Source organism: Oncorhynchus gorbuscha, unplaced genomic scaffold, assembly GCF_021184085.1.
Source record: "Oncorhynchus gorbuscha isolate QuinsamMale2020 ecotype Even-year unplaced genomic scaffold, OgorEven_v1.0 Un_scaffold_5579, whole genome shotgun sequence".
NCBI lineage: Eukaryota > Metazoa > Chordata > Actinopteri > Salmoniformes > Salmonidae > Oncorhynchus > Oncorhynchus gorbuscha.
The window spans coordinates 15,001-25,483 of NW_025749350.1; the positions used below are offsets into that span (position 1 = coordinate 15,001).

Genomic DNA, 10,483 nt, shown 5'->3' on the forward strand with positions numbered 1-10,483 from the left:
CGCACACACACACACAGAACACACACACACACAGAGAACACACACACACACGCAGAAACACCCACAAAGGGAGGCAAGGGAGAGAGAGTGAAACACAGTGAGGAAGAGAGAGGATAAGAACACATGGTACAAGAAGGGGGGGAGGGGTTAGAGAAGTTGTATGTGAGGTTATTCATAGAGGAATCCTTTAATAAGGGGATTTAAATTATGTACAATAACATGCATTGGCTCTCTCTTACGTCCTCCTTGTCTGGGTCCCAAATGTCTCCTTATTACCTATATAGTGCACTACTTTAGACCAGAGCCCTGTGGTGTCATATAAAGGGAATAGTGTGCCATTAGGGACTCATCCCCGGACTCTCCGTTTTGCCCTGTGTTGACTTTGTCTCTCTGTTGTCCTGCAGTCTTAGCAGTGAGGAGCCCTTCTGTCGTATCTGCCACGAGGGAGGGGGTGTCGGGGAGCTGCTCTCCCCCCTGTGAGTGTGCAGGGACGCTGGCCATGGTCCACCGAGGCTGCCTGGAACACTGGCTCACTGCCTCCAACAGCAGCCGCTGTGAACTCTGCCACCACCAGTACGCCCTGGAGAGACTGCCCAAGCCACTCACTGAGGTAGGGGAGAAAGAGTAGGGTGAAGTTACCCCTAGATGCTGATCTTGGGTCAGTTTATCATTCCCCCCACTAGGTTAGGATTAAGCGAGGGGAAGCTGATCCTAGATCTGTACTTCATGGAAATTTTACTGTGGCGTTAGGTGAGACGGAGACATATGCGCTCACATGCATGAAGGCATAGACACATGCAAGCAAACACACACACTCAAGCACACATACACTAACAAACGCACACTCATAAGCAACCACACACATGTGCACTTCAGGGAGAAAGGGTGCACACACCAGAGGAGGCTGGTTGGGGGGGAGCTATAGTAGGACGGGCTCATTGTAATTAATGGTTGAACTGCAATTCATCGAACGGAGTCAAACATGGTACAAAATAGATGTCATCAAAAACACCATAAAACTACAGTAAAATAGTCATCATATACAATGCTTTTGGAAAGTATACAGACAGCTTTCCTTTTCTACATTCATTTTGTTACGTTACAGCCTTATTCTAAAATTGATTGAATTATATTTTTTCCTTATTAATCTACACACAATACCCCATAATGACAAAGTGAAAACAGTTTTGGGGGATTTTTTTTGCAAATGTATATATTTTTTTAAATACCTTATTTATGAGACTCGAAATTGAGCTCAGGTGCATCCTGTTTCCACTGATCATCCTAGAGATGGTTAATTCAATTGATTGGACATGATTTGGAAAGGCACACACCTGTCTATATAAGGTCCCACAGTTGACAGTGCATGTCAGAACAAAAACCAAGCCATCAGGATTGTGTTGAGGCAAATAAACCCGATTGTCACTCTGACAGAGCTCCTCTGTGGAGATGGGAGAATCTTCCAGAACGACAACCATCTCTGCAGCACTCCACTACGGTAGAGTGGACAGACGGAAGCCACTCCTCAGGAAAAGGCACATGACTGCCCGCTTGGAGTTTGCCAAAATGCACCTAAAGGACTCAGAACATGAGAAACAAGATTCTATGTTCTGATGAAACCAAGATTCAACTCTTTGGCCTGAATGCCAAGTGTCACGTCAGGAGGAACCCTGGCACCATCCCTATAGTGAAGCATGGTGGTGGCAGCATCATGCTGTGGGGATATTTTTCAGAGGCAGGGACTGGGAGAGTTATCAGGATCGAGGGAAAGCTGAATGGAGCAAAGTACAGAAAGAACCTTGATGAAAACTTGTTCCAGAGAGCTCAGGACCTCAGAAGGGGGCGAAGGTTCACCTTCCAACAGGACAATGACCGTAGCACGCAGTCAATACAAAGCAGGACTAGCTTCGGGACAAGTCTGAATGTCCTTAAGTGGCCCAGCCAGAGTCCGGACTTGAACCCGATCAAACATCTCTGCAGAGACCTGAAAATAGCTGTGCAGCGACGCTGCCAAAGGTGCTTCATCAAAGTACTGAGTAAAGGGTCAGAATATTTATGTAAATGTGATATTTTCCGTTTTTATTTTATTAACATTGCTAAAAATTCAAAAAAATATTTTCTTCTTTGTTATTATGGGGTATAGTGTGATGATTGATGAGGGGGAAATAATTAGAATAAGACTGTAAAGTAACAAAATGTGGAAAAAGTACTTTCCGTATGTACTGTACATCAACTATATTATGCAGTCTCAATTTATCAGGTTTGAGGTCACTTTCAACTCACTTCCTGAATTGACTCAATTGAAATGGAATTTTAACCCACCTGTCACTTCATCTCAAACCCATTAAGGAATATACAAACTGCTGTCTCAAAGAGAGAACAAACATTATTCAGGTTGCAGATGGATGTATATTTTTTATTTGGACCTATTTAACTAGGCAAGTCAGTTAAGAACAAATTCTTATTTTCAATGACGGCCTTGGAACAGTGGGTTAACTGCCTGTTCAGGGGCAGAACGTCAGATTTGTACCTCGCCAGCTCGGGGGCAGCTCGTCAGCTCGGGGGCAGCTTGTCAGCTCGGGGACTAGTAACCTTCCGGTTACTAGTCCAACGCTCTAACCACTAGGCTACCCTGCAACGATTCCCTATTCTACAGTCCACATAACCCTATCTATTCTATTCAATACATTTCTATCTGGCCATTGTGTAACAAGTCACCCTCCTGTACAGAGCCCCTAGCTGGATTCACATTGGAGTGTCTGATGTCACTGACTGCTTTTACCAGTAAAGCCACTTAGCCTGAGAAACAGATTAGATGGTGTTTCCTGTCACTAGCTGTAGCTGAGCTGCAGCTGCTCCATAGAGTTTGATAGATGGTGCACTTGGCCCAAACACTGTTTTAGCATGGGCACAGTGATATCAAGGGCTTTCATCATTGTGAAATAGTCAACTGGGTGGGACTTGCAATGGCTTAAGGAAGGATCCCAGAATTTCATCCAGGTCAGCATAAGGGGTCAGCCAATGAAAAATATTCCTGAGAAAACATTCCATAATGGCAGGTGGCAGTGAATAACCAACCTTGGCTTTGGCCTATACTTCCAGATTATACACACTCCAGCACAGTAAGTGGTGCTATGCACCTTTTCCGTTTATTTAGAAACTGGCAATTCCCTCTCAGAAGTAGAAAAAGAGGGGATTGTCTACTTTAAATGGAGACAGCATTGCCCTCAATGGCACTGCCCATGCTGAAACAGAAGCAGACATTGCAAAGATATGAGCTTTGTAATGCATCTCTATGAGATTCCTCAGGACAGGACATTACGTCGTCCTGTATTAATGGTCTCCTCCCAGCCTGTCGCATGTGTGTTGGCCACTGGCACCAGGTAATCTGTTAAGAACCATGTGTTGTATGGAGGAGCTAATGTACAAGACACACACACACACACACACACACACACACACACACACACACACACACACACACACACACACACACACACACACACACACACACACACACACACACACACACACACACACACACACACACACACACACACACACACACACACACACACAGAGTAGGAGACAAAACAACAGCTGATCTGACAGATGAATGGAGATATGGCCTGGTCCATCACCACAGCGTTCTATATTCAGTGGTTAACATTTTAAAGTCTCAAATTCTAAAGTGAAATGTGATTTTTCGATACTCATCCAAAGCCAAAGCCAACACCATCTAGTGTAGATACTGTACTTGTACATAACAGTGATTTAGATTGTTCTGTTGTCTGGTCTACCCACTCTAACTTTATGTTCCCTGGCCTCCTCTCTGTGTCAGTGAATGAAGTCATGCGATGCTTAATGTCATTTGGAATTGAACTGATATTACCGTCATTCTATCCATTCTAATCACAGTACATCCCCCACCTCCCCCGTCCCCTCTCTCCCTCCCTCCCTTCCTCAGTGGCTGGGCTCACCAGCCATGCAGCACCAGAGACGGACGCTCTGCGGTGACGTCATCTGCTTCCTGTTCATCACACCGCTGGCTAGCCTATCAGGATGGCTGTGTGTGCAGGGTGCTATGGACCTGTATTTCAGTAACAGTATGGAGGCTGTTGGACTCATGGTGCTCACCCTGGCTCTCTTCACCATCTACTGCTTCTGGACTGTGGTGAGTTGTTGGGGCTGTTGTGGGTTGGGGTTACATTGGGATTGTGTATAGCAGTGGAGGCTGGTGGGAGGAGCTATAGGAGGACAGGCTGGAATGGAATAAACGGAACAGTATCAAACACACAGAAACCATGTTTGAGTCCGTTCCATTTCTTCCGTTCCAGCCATTACAATGAGCCCGTCCTCCTATAGCTCCACCCATCAGCCTCCACTGGTATATAGTGTAATGGTGGAACAAAGTAAATAGAATGACTAATAAAACTATAATTATTAAAGGGTTAATGCAAAGATTGTTTCTACTTCCCCAGAGTCAGCTGAACTCATGGACACATTTTTAAGTCTCTGTGGCCAGTATAAAGAAAGCTAGAGGTAGTTTCACCAATGCTAACTAGCGTTAGCGCAATGACAAAGTCTATGGGATCAGCTAGCTGATTGTGCTAACGCTAGCTGATCCCATAGACTTCCATTCATTACTATCTGTCAGAGATGATAGTGTAAACCAAAGCCAGCTGTTATTGGGCAGTTTCCCATTTAAAACCTTTTTAATGTGTATGTGGACGTTCCCTCTCTCAAGTGAGCATCTTTGAGCATGCTTACCTATGTACGCTCACATGGAAAGCATGCTTAAGCTAGAGAGGGAACGCCTACTTACACAGACAGGAAGCAAAGATTAACTGACTTTGTGACGTCTTCATTATCCACCATCTTTGCTGTCCGTTTTCTTCAGATTGGTGCCTAATCAACATGGCCCTGGTTGGGGAAGTAAACAAACACAGCTTGCATAAGTGAAGTCACATGTTTTTAAATTAAAGGGGAAGTTAAGTATTTTACAACTTAATGTTAGATGGTTCCTCACCCTCAAGGTAGTCTATGCACCAGGAGAGATTGTAATCCATGGTTCTGTTTTTTTAGAACAGCCACTACAAACATCCTTGATTTATAGAGAAATGTCACAGTTTCCCTTGTCATACTCATCATCTCCAGCACCACCGCAACATCAACATGTGTGAAAATGGTTCTATGTTTTGTAGTAAAAAGATAGAGGAAGATAAACGTTTCCAATGACATCTGTGTGCATCATGTGATTTTAACCAATTATGAGTAGGCATTGCCTACCAATTGGTTGATGTCATTGGAAACACTGTCTGGTAAAAATCAACTGCTCTCTTCCACCACCAGGTGTCGCTGCGCTACCACATCCACCTGTTCAGGACGTGGAAACAGACAGACCAGAGAGTTAGGCTACAGATCCCCCGACCAGCACGAACCATGCACACACACCACACACTGAACCTCAGCTTCCTTAGCAAGGACACCAGAAAGGAGACTGTGGTGTAGATGGAGTGGAACTGGGTGTAGTGTCCACGATACTTTGGCAAGAAGACTGTGATGTAGCCAGAATGGGACGGGGTCGAGTGTCACATTTCTAGTGTCACATTTAACAGGTCCCCAGTGTCCGGTCTGGAGGGTGAAGTCACAAGCTCTGCTGGTTGGCTACTGCATAGCAACCTAGTGGTGCCAAAAGCCCTGGTCTGCCCTAAAAAGCCTATGTCAACCATCGCCAGAACGGTCAAACATATATATTTTTACGCTCGTTTTGGACTCCAAAATGTGTTTATTATGATCAAGTTCAAACCCGATGGTGAATTATTTAAAAGTTCGCTACAAATCGAGAAATTATATTAAATAGTGATCCATTCTGACTGCTACATTTGTCATCACACAGGATCAGGTGCTGACTCAGACCAATCAGGGACCATAAAGCTACGAGCAGGCTCTCTCAGGCAGGATGAAAACGACTACATCGACCATGATCCTTCGCTAGTTACTGCCACTTTCACCATGATCCTTAGTGATTCTTTGGCGCCATTCAGCAATATGGTCCGCTTCAAATTCAATATGGTCCGCTTCAAATTCAATATGGTCCGCTTCAAATTCAATATGGTCCGCTTCAAATTCAATATGGTCCGCTTCAAATTCAATATGGTCCGCTTCAAATTCAAATAATTCCATGCGCCATCGGGAGCTTTCATAGGAACACGTGGATGCCGTCAGCGCTATCACCATCTACTGGTTTTAATGTCTATGGTTTCCTGGGCAAGGATACTTTGGTGTAGCTGGAGTGGGACTGGTCCCAGTATCCACTCTACGCTCAGCAAGGAGACAATGACATGAGCAAGGATACTTTGGTGTAGCTGGAGTGGGACTGGTCCCAGTATCCACTGTACGCTCAGCAAGGAGACAATGACATGAGCAAGGATACTTTGGTGTAGCTGGAGTGGGACTGGTCCCAGTATCCACTGTACGCTCAGCAAGGAGACAATGACATGAGCAAGGATACTTTGGTGTAGCTGGATTGAAACCAGGCCAGATCTCACTAAGGATACAGTGGTGTTGCTGTAATGGGACTGGGCCCAGTCCTCATGCTGCTTCAACAAGGATACAAGGTTAATTTCTATTAGAATAAGGCCCCGTTGCTACACTTTTTTAACAAAGACTTGGATCAAGGAGACAGCAATGAAAATGTTCTACCAAGGAACCTTCAGAGGACCAAACCTTCATCTGCAGAGAAGACTTTTTATATATTTATAGACACCAGCCTTTGAGACTTACTCAGTTGGACATAACTATTTTCTAAAGACTGTTTTGAGTGATGAGATTAATGACAATGAAATTGATGTCCCACTCCCAGTTGATGTTGGGCCCAGAGTTTTTTCCAACCGTTCCCAGACTATGAAAAAAAAAATAACTCTTGGACTCTTGTTTAGAATGACTAGTTATCGTTCACTAAACACGCTGTTACACCTGCAAATAACCACCTTAGTTAGACCTGCAAACATCTTTAAAGGACATTTCACTCAAAAGGTTTGTTAGATATTTGTAGCTATATTCCTCAATGATGAACACTGTTTAATTTCCTGGTTTCCTGCTTCTAAACAACCTGTTGTGGGATGTGGCTACGTTTTTACATCAGACTACTGAGGTTTGAAAACGTCTGACAAACTTTGACTTGAAAGTGTAATGTCCCTTAAGTGACATTTGAAAACAATCTTTCCTGAGGACCACAAAGTCAGAAATGTTGCTTTGACGATCTGTGGTGTTTATACAAATCTTTAGTTCCACTTTATACTAAGTTTGTCACTACAAACACTGTGGCTAATTACTGTTGTAATATCACTACTAGAGTAACTTCAGCATTACTACAGAGGTATCAGAGAACCATGTTATGTAAAGTGTTATCCATCGTCTTTCCAGGCACAGGCTATACCAAACCACACCAACAATTAACCAAACACTGACATTAGTTAAGGAAACATCTTTATTGAAATCAGAAGTATTTTGGTGCATAAAGTACAAGCCAACATTGAGTTTTCGGACGTCAATTGAACGTTCAGAGGATGTTACAGTTAGTTGTTTTTATAAATAGAAAGAAAATAAAGTTTCAGAAATAAAATAAGAAACAATGTTGCAAAGCCACCAAAGTACCTGTGAAACACAGGAGAAGCATCCTGTCCACATACTTCAGGATGACCATGAAACATGTCCACATTATATGATGGATAGAACTCCTCTCTCAATGCAGGGTAAAGGGTAAAACACCCGAAAACATCCATCTTACAGATAGTTATAGTACTAACATACTGTAATACCATACAAGTGGAACAATCTGTCATTTTCCCAAACAGGATTTGAAACAGTCAGGACACAAGGCATATTCATACTGTATGACAAATGAAACATATTTTCTTAAAAACTTTGACAATTGAATGATGTGACATTAAAGACAATAAGGGGCACATGAATTTTACTCGCAGCAAGCGGGAGGAGAGACGTGTTAGGAACGCCAGAGTAGCAGGACAAACGCCATGTCGCTGCTTAAAGAATACAAGTTTGGTCCCAGATCTGTCTGTGCTGTTTAGACAAATGACCATAGGAGTTGACTAGACAGCACTAACAGATCTGCCATTTTAAAGGGCTACCCACTATTTTTCCAGGTACAGGCAACTATACAACCAGTCAAACTCTTGCATTAGTTTAGGAAAAAAAATCTGCATTGAAATCACACACATTTGTGTAGCAGTGCTCCCAAATCACCATCAAGCTCCCACAGGGCACATAAATAATAACATTGGTGACATGGCCAGTGTCAAATGACACCCACTTCCCTGTGCAGTGCCCACACTGTGGTTCATGGCAAAGTAACGCACTATGTAAGGGATAGGATGTCATTGTAGCCTTTCCAGTGGTATTCCTGTGAATTCCCGGTCGGAGGCAGCGTTCTCAGGTCAGAATGAAGAGGAGTTACATAACAGAGCAACTCTCGTTTGTTCCCCCCGGAGCCTGGAAAACATACAACACAGTGTCAGTGAAGAAATACACACACACTCTCAGCCTCTTGACAGATGCCTCGTGCAAACACTCAAACATACAATTAGTACAGCAATGATCACTCACACAAACAATTAGACTCATAATGTGTGTGTTGGCCAGCACACAGCAAGCATGGTTCATGCAGGGGTGAGGAACACACAGCAAGCATGGTTCATGCCGGGGTGAGGAACACACAGCAAGCATGGTTCATGCAGGGGTGAGGAACACACAGCAAGCATGGTTCATGCAGGGGTGAGGAACACACAGCAAGCTGTGTCATCACACGGGAGGAACAGCAGCCATTTGCAATGAGGTGTTGCAGGCCACTTCATTTCGGATGCACCCAAGGCCGTACTTAAGCCCACAGGCGCTGTTCAAAACTAGTTCTTTAAGAACCATTTTGATATTAAAAGAACATTTTGAAATGATTATGGATTATGTATTAGAAATGTGTATGGTGCCATTCAGTCATTGGAATCGGCTGATAGACGCCAAGCAGAGTTTCCAACCATGTCATTTTGTTTGGCTTCTGATCATTTTAGTGCCATTTTTTAAGATAATTTTGCCATCATCATCAGCAGCTTTGTTCAAAATACCTGGAATGTCTTCATTACCCAAACCTGGAACTGTGTGAAAGAGCCAGACCTGGAACTGTGTGAAAGAGCCAGACCTGGAACTGTGTGAAAGAGCCAGACCTGGAACTGTGTGAAAGAGCCAGACCTGAAACTGTGTGAAAGAGCCAGACCTGAAACTGTGTGTGAAAGAGCCAGACCTGTGAAACTGTGTGAAAGAGCCAGACCTGAAACTGTGTGAACTGTGTGAAAGAGCCAGACCTGGAACTGTGTGAAAGAGCCAGACCTGAAACTGTGTGAAAGAGCCAGACCTGGAACTGTGTGAAAGAGCCAGACCTGGAACTGTGTGAAAGAGCCAGACCTGGAACTGTGTGAAAGAGCCAGACCTGGAACTGTGTGAAAGAGCCAGACCTGGAACTGTGTGAAAGAGCCAGACCTGTGTGGAAAAGAGCCAGACCTGAACTGTGTGAAAGAGCCAGACCTGGAACTGTGTGAAAGAGCCAGACCTGGTGTGAACTGTGAGCCAGACCTGGAACTGTGTGAAAGAGCCAGACCTGGAACTGTGTGAAAGAGCCAGACCTGAACTGTGTGAAAGAGCCAGACCTGGAACTGTGAAAGAGCCAGACCTGGAACTGTGTGAAAGAGCCAGACCTGAACTGTGTGAAAGAGCCAGACCTGAACTGTGTGAAAGAGCCAGACCTGAAACTGTGAAAGAGCCAGACCTGGAACTGTGTGAAAGAGCCAGACCTGGAACTGTGTGAAAGAGCCAGACCTGGAACTGTGTGAAAGAGCCAGACCTGGAACTGTGTGAAAGAGCCAGACCTGGAACTGTGTGAAAGAGCCAGACCTGAACTGTGAAAGAGCCAGACCTGAACTGTGTGAAAGAGCCAGACCTGGAACTGTGTGAAAGAGCCAGACCTGGAACTGTGTGAAAGAGCCAGACCTGGAACTGTGTGGAAAGAGCCAGACCTGGAACTGTGTGAAAGAGCCAGACCTGAACTGTGAAAGAGCCAGACCTGGAACTGTGTGAAAGAGCCAGACCTGGAACTGTGTGAAAGAGCCAGACCTGGAACTGTGTGAAAGAGCCAGACCTGGGAACTGTGAAAGAGCCAGACCTGGAACTGTGTGAAAGAGCCAGACCTGGAACTGTGTGAAAGAGCCAGACCTGGAACTGTGTGAAAGAGCCAGACCTGAACTAGAACTGTGTGTGAAAGAGCCAGACCTGGAACTGTGAACTGAAAGAGCTGTGTGGAAAGACCTGGAACTGTGTGAAAGAGCCAGACCTGGAACTGTGTGAAAGAGCCAGACCTGGAACTGTGTGGAAAGAGCCAGACCTGGAGAGCTGTGTAGAGAAGAGCCAGACCTGG

General features: G+C 44.6%; 1 pseudogene; it reads left to right on the forward strand.

Moving 5' to 3' along the window:
• Positions 1–7,123, forward strand: part of LOC124029114 — a 9,455-nt pseudogene extending 2,332 nt beyond the window's left edge.
• Positions 7,124–10,483: the final 3,360 nt, after the last annotated feature.